The sequence below is a fragment of the Pseudophryne corroboree genome, unplaced genomic scaffold (genome assembly GCF_028390025.1).
Source record: "Pseudophryne corroboree isolate aPseCor3 unplaced genomic scaffold, aPseCor3.hap2 scaffold_704, whole genome shotgun sequence".
NCBI lineage: Eukaryota > Metazoa > Chordata > Amphibia > Anura > Myobatrachidae > Pseudophryne > Pseudophryne corroboree.
Genome location: NW_026970287.1, coordinates 20,259 through 32,514, shown reverse-complemented (window position 1 = coordinate 32,514; position 12,256 = coordinate 20,259). Strand labels below are relative to the sequence as shown.

General features: G+C 34.6%; 1 non-coding gene across 1 annotated transcript; it reads right to left on the bottom strand.

Annotated features, from left to right (window-relative positions):
* Positions 1-310: 310 nt before the first annotated feature.
* On the bottom strand, positions 311-384 carry TRNAN-AUU (transfer RNA asparagine (anticodon AUU)). Its single transcript has one exon. It is a non-coding gene; the product is annotated as a tRNA-Asn (tRNA).
* Between the last annotated feature and the right edge of the window lie 11,872 nt (positions 385-12,256).

Below are 12,256 nucleotides of genomic sequence, written 5' to 3'. Positions count from 1 at the left end.
TCCTTACAAAGGTGTTAATCAGAGACTTGGCTTTGTGGACACTTTTCAGAGAACAAATTTGTTAGCATAAAAATAAAGCCAGAAAATGAAGAGCTGTTTAATCACTCGATTGGATTTTTCTGCCAGCATATTTTTTTTCTCTGCAACCCACTGCTAAATTGTGCTTCCTAGCTGTTTTTTATAAAATCACTGAATCAAATCTAACTCTGATTACATCAGAGAAGGCCATGTACCCTACACCATAAGAGGAGGTTTGAAATTTTGACTTGTCTACTTAAATATCACCAAAATCTGATCACAAGGTTAATTACGTCCCTGGGTGGGATTGAACCACCAACCTTTTGGTTAATAGCCAAACACACTAACCTATTGCGCCACAGAGACACTTTGCAAAAGTCCATACTGACAAAGGCTAATAAGCATTCATCTAAAACGTTTCCTAGAAAAACTTTAAAAAGTCAATAATCTGGAGAGTTTTTGTAAGATGTTTCTTCCATCAACCAACGAAGAAACACATTGGTACTTTCCCATGATAAGTGAGTGCTTCAGGATCTCTTGCACTTACATGTGCAGCAGAGTACTGCAATGGAAGCATGCTGGGCCCATAACCCAGAGGTAGGCAGATTGAAACTATCCTCTGCTATATGCATTTTTTTGTTTGTTAATTAAAGTAATCCAAAACTGGGATTGATATTTTGGCTCTTTTATTTTTACTTAAAGTACAATAACTTTTACCATTTTAATTTGTTTTAATAGTATATTGACAGTATAGTTTTCTTTCAAAAATCCACTTAATTTTCTTTACCCTGTTATTAAAATGGTAATTGACAAAAAAACTACATTGTCACCAGAAGAGCAATACAAAATGTACAAGTGATATATTAAAATCATCTTTCCAGCTTGAATTTCAATGATGCATTGGGGCAACAATTTTGTGAGAAACATCTTCACCCTTAAATAAAGATTTTCGTAATTCCTTACCTGTGTGCTAATTAGATATCACCTTGTTTTCACATTAAACAGACTTCCACATGAGAAAGCAGCAAGGATGCAGTGGCTTTAATGTTTCCTGGTGTCAACCTGTATTATTTCAGTAGACATTGAAATGAGGATGCATCTTGCTGCCTTTCCAATGAAGCAAGTTTAATTTAGTAATAGGTGAAAAACCATCCTTACAAAGGTGTTAATCAGAGACTTGGCTTTGTGGACACTTTTCAGAGAACAAATTTGTTAGCATAAAAATAAATTCCAGAAAATGAAGAGCTGTTTAATCACTCAATTGGATTTTTCTGCCAGCATATTTTTTTTCTCTGCAACCCACTGCTAAATTGTGCTTCCTAGCTGTTTTTTTATAAAATCACTGAATCAAATCTAACTCTGATTACATCAGAGAAGGCCAGGTACCCTACACAATAAGAGGGGGTTTGAAATTTTGACTTGTCTACTTAAATATCACCAAAATCTGATCACAAGGTCAATTACGTCCCTGGGTGGGATTGAACCACCAACCTTTTGGTTAATAGCCAAACACACTAACCGATTGCGCCACCGAGACACTTTGCAAACAGTACGTACTGACAAAGGCTAATAAGCATTCATCTAAAACGTTTCCTAGAAAAATATTAAAAAATCAATAATCTGGAGAGTTTTTGTAAGATGTTTCTTCCATCAACCAACGAAGAAACACATTGGTACTTTCCCATGATGAGTGAGTGCTTCAGGATCTCTTGCACTTACATGTGCAGCAGAGTACTGCAATGGAAGCATGCTGGGCCCATAACCCAGAGGTAGGCAGATTGAAACTATCCTCTGCTATATGCATTTTTTTGTTTGTTAATTAAAGTAATCCAAAACTGGGATTGATATTTTGGCTCTTTTATTTTTACTTAAAGTACAATAACTTTTACCATTTTAATTTGTTTTAATAGTATATTGACAGTATAGTTTTCTATCAAAAATCCACTTAATTTTCTTTACCCTGTTATTAAAATGGTAATTGACAAAAAAACTACATTGTCACCAGAAGAGCAATACAAAATGTACAAGTGATATATTAAAATCATCTTTCCAGCTTGAATTTCAATGATGCATTGGGGCAACAATTTTGTGAGAAACATCTTCACCCTTAAATAAAGATTTTCGTAATTCCTTACCTGTGTGCTAATTAGATACCACCTTGTTTTCACATTAAACAGACTTCCACATGAGAAAGCAGCAAGGATGCAGTGGCGTTAATGTTTCCTGGTGTCAACCTGTATTATTTCAGTAGACATTGAAATGAGGATACATCTTGCTGCCTTTCCAATGAAGCAAGTTTAATTTAGTAATAGGTGAAAAACCATCCCTACAAAGGTGTTAATCAGAGACTTGGCTTTGTGGACACTTTTCAGAGAACAAATTTGTTAGCATAAAAATAAAGCCAGAAAATAAAGAGCTGTTTAATCACTCAATTGGATTTTTCTGCCAGCATATTTTTTTTCTCTGCAACCCACTGCTAAATTGTGCTTCCTAGCTGTTTTTATAAAATCACTGAATCAAATCTAACTCTGATTACATCAGAGAAGGCCAGGTACCCTACACCATAACAGGGTGTTTGAAATTTTGACTTGTCTACTTAAAGATCACCAAAATCTGATAACAAGGTCAATTAGGTCCCTGGGTGGGATTGAACCACCAACCTTTTGGTTAATAGCCGTACATACTAACTGATTGCGCCACAGAGACACTTTGCAAAAGTCCATACTGACAAAGGCTAATAAGCATTCATCTAAAACGTTTCCTAGAAAAACTTTAAAAAGTCAATAATCTGGAGAGTTTTTGTAAGATGTTTCTTCCATCAACCAACGAAGAAACACATTGGTACTTTCCCATTATGAGTGAGTGCTTCAGGATCTCTTGAACTTACATGTGCAGCAGAGTACTGCAATGGAAGCATGCTGGGCCCATAACCCAGAGGTAGGCAGATTGAAACTATCCTCTGCTATATGCATTTTTTTTTTGTTAATTAAAGTAATCCAAAACTGGGATTGATATTTTGTCTCTTTTATTTTTACTTAAAGTACAATAACTTTTACCATTTTAATTTGTTTTAATAGTATATTGACAGTATTGTTTTCTTTCAAAAATCCACTTCATTTTCTTTACCCTATTATTAAAATGGTAATTGACAAAAACAAACTACATTGTCACCAGAAGAGCAATACAAAATGTACAAGTGATATATTAAAATCATCTTTCCAGCTTGAATTTCAATGTTGCATTGGGTCAACAATTTTGTGAGAAACATCTTCACCCTTAAATAAAGATTTTCTTAATTCCTTACCTGTGTGCTAATTAGATATCACCTTGTTTTCACATTAAACAGACTTCCACATGAGAAAGCAGCAAGGATGCAGTGGCGTTAATGTTTCCTGGTGTCAACTTGTATTATTTCAGTAGACATTGAAATGAGGATGCATCTTGCTGCCTTTCCAATGAAGCAAGTTTAATTTAGTAATAGGTGAAAAACCATCCTTACAAAGGTGTTAATCAGAGACTTGGCTTTGTGGACACTTTTCAGAGAACAAATTTGTTAGCATAAAAATAAAGCCAGAAAATGAAGAGCTGTTTAATCACTCGATTGGATTTTTCTGCCAGCATATTTTTTTTCTCTGCAACCCACTGCTAAATTGTGCTTCCTAGCTGTTTTTTATAAAATCACTGAATCAAATCTAACTCTGATTACATCAGAGAAGGCCAGGTACCCTACACAATAAGAGGGGGTTTGAAATTTTGACTTGTCTACTTAAATATCACCAAAATCTGATCACAAGGTCAATTACGTCCCTGGGTGGGATTGAACCACCAACCTTTTGGTTAATAGCCGAACACACTAACCGATTGCGCCACCGAGACACTTTGTAAACAGTACATACTGACAAAGGCTAATAAGCATACATCTAGAACGTTTCCTAGAAAAATATTAAAAAATCAATAATCTGGAGAGTTTTTGTAAGATGTTTCTTCCATCAACCAATGAATAAACACATTGGTACTTTCCCATGATGAGTGAGTGCTTCAGGATCTCTTGCACTTACATGTGCAGCAGAGTACTGCAATGGAAGCATGCTGGACCCATAACCCAGAGGTAGGCAGATTGAAACTATCCTTTGCTATATGCATTTTTTTTGTTAATTTAAGTAATCAAAACTGGGATTGATATTTTTGCTCTTTTATTTTTACTTAAAGTACAATAACTTTTACCATTTTAATTTGTTTTAATAGTATATTGACAGTATAGTTTTCTTTCAAAAATCCACTTAATTTTCTTTACCCTATTATTAAAATGGTAATTGACAAAAAAAACTACATTGTCACCAGAAGAGCAATACAAAATGTACAAGTGATATATTAAAATCATCTTTCCAGCTTGAATTTCAATGATGCATTGGGGCAACGATTTTGTGAGAAACATCTTCACCCTTAAATAAAGATTTTCTTAATTCCTTACCTGTGTGCTAATTAGATATCACCTTGTTTTCATATTAAACAGACTTTTACATGAGAAAGCAGCAAGGATGCAGTGGCGTTAATGTTTCCTGGTGTCAACCTGTATTATTTCAGTAGACATTGAAATGAGGATGCATCTTGCTGCCTTTCCAATGAAGCAAGTTTAATTTAGTAATAGGTGAAAAACCATCCTTACAAAGGTGTTAATCAGAGACTTGGCTTTGTGGACACTTTTCAGAGAACAAATTTGTTAGCATAAAAATAAATTCCAGAAAATGAAGAGCTGTTTAATCACTCAATTGGATTTTTCTGCCAGCATATTTTTTTTCTCTGCAACCCACTGCTAAATTGTGCTTCCTAGCTGTTTTTTATAAAATCACTGAATCAAATCTAACTCTGATTACATCAGAGAAGGCCAGGTACCCTACACAATAAGAGGGGGTTTGAAATTTTGACTTGTCTACTTAAATATCACCAAAATCTGATCACAAGGTCAATTACGTCCCTGGGTGGGATTGAACCACCGACCTTTTGGTTAATAACCGAACACACTAACCGATTGCGCCACCAAGACACTTTGCAAACAGTACATACTAACAAAGGCTAATAAGCATGCATCTAGAACGTTTCCTAGAAAAATATTAAAAAATCAATAATCTGGAGAGTTTTTGTAAGATGTTTCTTCCATCAACCAATGAATAAACACATTGGTACTTTCCCATGATGAGGGAGTGCTTCAGGATCTCTTGCACTTACATGTGCAGCAGAGTACTGCAATGGAAGCATGCTGGACCCATAACCCAGAGGTAGGCAGATTGAAACTATCCTTTGCTATATGCATTTTTTTTTGTTAATTTAAGTAATCAAAACTGGGATTGATATTTTTGCTCTTTTATTTTTACTTAAAGTACAATAACTTTTACCATTTTAATTTGTTTTAATAGTATATTGACAGTATAGTTTTCTTTCAAAAATCCACTTAATTTTCTTTACCCTATTATTAAAATGGTAATTGACAAAAAAAACTACATTGTCACCAGAAGAGCAATACAAAATGTACAAGTGATATATTAAAATCATCTTTCCAGCTTGAATTTCAATGATGCATTGGGGCAACGATTTTGTGTGAAACATCTTCACCCTTAAATAAAGATTTTCTTAATTCCTTACCTGTGTGCTAATTAGATATCACCTTGTTTTCATATTAAACAGACTTTTACATGAGAAAGCAGCAAGGATGCAGTGGCGTTAATGTTTCCTGGTGTCAACCTGTATTATTTCAGTAGACATTGAAATGAGGATGCATCTTGCTGCCTTTCCAATGAAGCAAGTTTAATTTAGTAATAGGTGAAAAACCATCCTTACAAAGGTGTTAATCAGAGACTTGGCTTTGTGGACACTTTTCAGAGAACAAATTTGTTAGCATAAAAATAAAGCCAGAAAATAAAGAGCTGTTTAATCACTCAATTGGATTTTTCTGCCAGCATATTTTTTTTCTCTGCAACCCACTGCTAAATTGTGCTTCCTAGCTGTTTTTATAAAATCACTGAATCAAATCTAACTCTGATTACATCAGAGAAGGCCAAGTACCCTACACCATAACAGGGGGTTTGAAATTTTGACTTGTCTACTTAAAGATCACCAAATTCTGATAACAAGGTCAATTAGGTCCCTAGGTGGGATTAAACCACCAACCTTTTGGTTAAAAGCCGTACATACTAACTGATTGCGCCACAGAGACACTTTGCAAATTTCCATACTGACAAAGGCTAATAAGCATTCATCTAAAACGTTTCCTAGCAAAACTTTAAAAAGTCAATAATCTGGAGAGTTTTTGTAAGATGTTTCTTCCATCAACCAACGAAGAAACACATTGGTACTTTCCCATGATGAGTGAGTGCTTCAGGATCTCTTGCACTTACATGTGCAGCAGAGTACTGCAATGGAAGCATGCTGGACCCATAACCCAGAGGTAGGCAGATTGAAACTATCCTCTGCTGTATGCTTTTTTTTTTGTTAATTAAAGTAATCCAAAACTGGGATTGATATTTTGGCTCTTTTATTTTTACTTAAAGTACAATAACTTTTACCATTTTAATTTGTTTTAATAGTATATTGACAGTATTGTTTTCTTTCAAAAATCCACTTCATTTTCTTTACCCTATTATTAAAATGGTAATTGACAAAAACAAACTACATTGTCACCAGAAGAGCAATACAAAATGTACAAGTGATATATTAAAATCATCTTTCCAGCTTGAATTTCAATGATGCATTGGGGCAACGATTTTGTGAGAAACATCTTCACCCTTAAATAAAGATTTTCTTAATTCATTACCTGTGTGCTAATTAGATATCACCTTGTTTTCACATTAAACAGACTTCCACATGAGAAAGCAGCAAGGATGCAGTGGCGTTAATGTTTCCTGGTGTCAACCTGTATTATTTCAGTAGACATTGAAATGAGGATGCATCTTGCTGCCTTTCCAATGAAGCAAGTTTAATTTAGTAATAGGTGAAAAACCATCCCTACAAAGGTGTTAATCAGAGACTTGGCTTTGTGGACACTTTTCAGAGAACAAATTTGTTAGCATAAAAATAAAGCCAGAAAATGAAGAGCTGTTTAATCACGCAATTTGATTTTTTTGCCAGCATATTTCTTTTTCTCTGCAACCCACTGCTAAATTGTGCTTCCTAGATGTTTTTATAAAATCACTGAATCAAATCTAACTCTGATTACATCAGAGAAGGCCAGGTACCCCACACCATAACAGGGGGTATGAAATTTGACTTGTCTACTTAAAGATAACCAAAATCTGATAACAAGGTCAATTAGGTCCCTGGGTGGAATTGAACCACCAACCTTTTGGTTAATAGCCGTACACACTAACTGATTGCGCCACAGAGACACTTTGCAAAAGTCCATACTGACAAAGGCTAATAAGCATTCATCTAAAACGTTTCCTAGAAAAACTTTAAAAAGTCAATAATCTGGAGAGTTTTTGTAAGATGTTTCTTCCATCAACCAACGAAGAAACACATTGGTACTTTCCCATGATGAGTGAGTGCTTCAGGATCTCTTGCACTTACATGTGCAGCAGAGTACTGCAATGGAAGCATGCTGGGCCCATAACCCAGAGGTAGGCAGATTGAAACTATCCTCTGCTATATGCATTTTTTTTTTGTTAATTAAAGTAATCCAAAACTGGGATTGATATTTTGTCTCTTTTATTTTTACTTAAAGTACAATAACTTTTACCATTTTAATTTGTTTTAATAGTATATTGACAGTATTGTTTTCTTTCAAAAATCCACTTAATTTTCTTTACCCTATTATTAAAATGGTAATTGACAAAAACAAACTACATTGTCACCAGAAGAGCAATACAAAATGTACAAGTGATATATTAAAATCATCTTTCCAGCTTGAATTTCAATGATGCATTGGGTCAACAATTTTGTGAGAAACATCTTCACCCTTAAATAAAGATTTTCTTAATTCCTTACCTGTGTGCTAATTAGATATCACCTTGTTTTCACATTAAACAGACTTCCACATGAGAAAGCAGCAAGGATGCAGTGGCGTTAATGTTTCCTGGTGTCAACTTGTATTATTTCAGTAGACATTGAAATGAGGATGCATCTTGCTGCCTTTCCAATGAAGCAAGTTTAATTTAGTAATAGGTGAAAAACCATCCTTACAAAGGTGTTAATCAGAGACTTGGCTTTGTGGACACTTTTCAGAGAACAAATTTGTTAGCATAAAAATAAAGCCAGAAAATGAAGAGCTGTTTAATCACTCGATTGGATTTTTCTGCCAGCATATTTTTTTTCTCTGCAACCCACTGCTAAATTGTGCTTCCTAGCTGTTTTTTATAAAATCACTGAATCAAATCTAACTCTGATTACATCAGAGAAGGCCATGTACCCTACACCATAAGAGGAGGTTTGAAATTTTGACTTGTCTACTTAAATATCACCAAAATCTGATCACAAGGTTAATTACGTCCCTGGGTGGGATTGAACCACCAACCTTTTGGTTAATAGCCGAACACACTAACCGATTGCGCCACAGAGACACTTTGCAAACAGTACATACTGACAAAGGCTAATAAGCATACATCTAGAACGTTTCCTAGAAAAACATAAAAAAATCAATAATCTGGAGAGTTTTTGTAAGATGTTTCTTCCATCAACCAATGAATAAACACATTGGTACTTTCCCATGATGAGTGAGTGCTTCAGGATCTCTTGCACTTACATGTGCAGCAGAGTACTGCAATGGAAGCATGCTGGACCCATAACCCAGAGGTAGGCAGATTGAAACTATCCTTTGTTATATGCATTTTTTTTTGTTAATTTAAGTAATCAAAACTGGGATTGATATTTTTGCTCTTTTATTTTTACTTAAAGTACAATAACTTTTACCATTTTAATTTGTTTTAATAGTATATTGACAGTATAGTTTTCTTTCAAAAATCCGCTTAATTTTCTTTACCCTATTATTAAAATGGTAATTGACAAAAAAAACTACATTGTCACCAGAAGAGCAATACAAAATGTACAAGTGATATATTAAAATCATCTTTCCAGCTTGAATTTCAAAGATGCATTGGGGCAACAATTTTGTGAGAAACATCTTCACCCTTAAATAAAGATTTTCGGAATTTCTTACCTGTGTGCTAATTAGATATCACCTTGTTTTCACATTAAACAGACTTCCACATGAGAAAGCAGCAAGGATGCAGTGGCGTTAATGTTTCCTGGTGTCAACTTGTATTATTTCAGTAGACATTGAAATGAGGATGCATCTTGCTGCCTTTCCAATGAAGCAAGTTTAATTTAGTAATAGGTGAAAAACCATCCCTACAAAGGTGTTAATCAGAGACTTGGCTTTGTGGACACTTTTCAGAGAACAAATTTGTTAGCATAAAAATAAAGCCAGAAAATGAAGAGCTGTTTAATCACGCAATTTGATTTTTTTGCCAGCATATTTCTTTTTCTCTGCAACCCACTGCTAAATTGTGCTTCCTAGATGTTTTTATAAAATCACTGAATCAAATCTAACTCTGATTACATCAGAGAAGGCCAGGTACCCTACACCATAACAGGGGGTATGAAATTTGACTTGTCTACTTAAATATCACCAAAATCTGATAACAAGGTCAATTGGTGGGATTGAACCACCAACCTTTTGGTTAATAGCCGTACATACTAACTGATTGCACCACAGAGACACTTTGCAAAAGTTCATACTGACAAAGGCTAATAAGCATTCATCTAAAACGTTTCCTAGAAAAACTTTAAAATGTCAATTATCTGGAGAGTTTTTGTAAGATGTTTCTTCCATCAACCAACGAAGAAACACATTGGTACTTTCCCATGATGAGTGAGTGCTTCAGGATCTCTTGCACTTACATGTGCAGCAGAGTACTGCAATGGAAGCATGCTGGGCCCATAACCCAGAGGTAGGCAGATTGAAACTATCCTCTGCTATATGCATTTTTTTTTGTTAATTAAAGTAATCCAAAACTCGGATTGATATTTTGTCTCTTTTATTTTTACTTAAAGTACAATAACTTTTACCATTTTAATTTGTTTTAATAGTATATTGACAGTATTGTTTTCTTTCAAAAATCCACTTCATTTTCTTTACCCTATTATTAAAATGGTAATTGACAAAAACAAACTACATTGTCACCAGAAGAGCAATACAAAATGTACAAGTGATATATTAAAATCATCTTTCCAGCTTGAATTTCAATGATGCATTGGGTCAACAATTTTGTGAGAAACATCTTCACCCTTAAATAAAGATTTTCTTAATTCCTTACCTGTGTGCTAATTAGATATCACCTTGTTTTCACATTAAACAGACTTCCACATGAGAAAGCAGCAAGGATGCAGTGGCGTTAATGTTTCCTGGTGTCAACCTGTATTATTTCAGTAGACATTGAAATGAGGATGCATCTTGCTGCCTTTCCAATGAAGCAAGTTTAATTTAGTAATAGGTGAAAAACCATCCTTACAAAGGTGTTAATCAGAGACTTGGCTTTGTGGACACTTTTCAGAGAACAAATTTGTTAGCATAAAAATAAAGCCAGAAAATGAAGAGCTGTTTAATCACTCGATTGGATTTTTCTGCCAGCAAATTTTTTTTCTCTGCAACCCACTGCTAAATTGTGCTTCCTAGCTGTTTTTTATAAAATCACTGAATCAAATCTAACTCTGATTACATCAGAGAAGGCCATGTACCCTACACCATAAGAGGAGGTTTGAAATTTTGACTTGTCTACTTAAATATCACCAAAATCTGATCACAAGGTTAATTACATCCCTGGGTGGGATTGAACCACCAACCTTTTGGTTAACAGCCAAACACACTAACCGATTGCGCCACAGAGACACTTTGCAAAAAGTACATACTGACAAAGGCTAATAAGCATACATCTAGAACGTTTCCTAGAAAAACATTAAAAAATCAATAATCTGGAGAGTTTTTGTAAGATGTTTCTTCCATCAACCAACGAATAAACACATTGGTACTTTCCCATGATGAGTGAGTGCTTCAGGATCTCTTGCACTTACATGGGCAGCAGAGTACTGCAATGGAAGCATGCTGGACCCATAACCCAGAGGTAGGCAGATTGAAACTATCCTTTGCTATATGCATTTTTTTTGTTAATTTAAGTAATCAAAACTGGGATTGATATTTTTGCTCTTTTATTTTTACTTAAAGTACAATAACTTTTACCATTTTAATTTGTTTTAATAGTATATTGACAGTATAGTTTTCTTTCAAAAATCCACTTAATTTTCTTTACCCTGTTATTAAAATGGTAATTGACAAAAAAACTACATTGTCACCAGAAGAGCAATACAAAATGTACAAGTGATATATTAAAATCATCTTTCCAGCTTGAATTTCAATGATGCATTGGGGCAACAATTTTGTGAGAAACATCTTCACCCTTAAATAAAGATTTTCGTAATTCCTTACCTGTGTGCTAATTAGATATCACCTTGTTTTCACATTAAACAGACTTCCATGTGAGAAAGCAGCAAAGATGCAGTGGCGTTAATGTTTCCTGGTGTCAACCTGTATTATTTCAGTAGACATTGAAATGAGGATGCATCTTGCTGCCTTTCCAATGAAGCAAGTTTAATTTAGTAATAGGTGAAAAACCATCCTTACAAAGGTGTTAATCAGAGACTTGGCTTTGTGGACACTTTTCAGAGAACAAATTTGTTAGCATAAAAATAAATTCCAGAAAATGAAGAGCTGTTTAATCACTCAATTGGATTTTTCTGCCAGCATATTTTTTTTCTCTGCAACCCACTGCTAAATTGTGCTTCCTAGCTGTTTTTTATAAAATCACTGAATCAAATCTAACTCTGATTACATCAGAGAAGGCCAGGTACCCTACACAATAAGAGGGGGTTTGAAATTTTGACTTGTCTACTTAAATATCACCAAAATCTGATCACAAGGTCAATTACGTCCCTGGGTGGGATTGAACCACCAACCTTTTGGTTAATAGCCGAACACACTAACCGATTGCGCCACCGAGACACTTTGCAAACAGTACATACTGACAAAGGCTAATAAGCATACATCTAGAACGTTTCCTAGAAAAATATTAAAAAATCAATAATCTGGAGAGTTTTTGTAAGATGTTTCTTCCATCAACCAATGAATAAACACATTGGTACTTTCCCATGATGAGGGAGTGCTTCAGGATCTCTTGCACTTACATGTGCAGCAGAG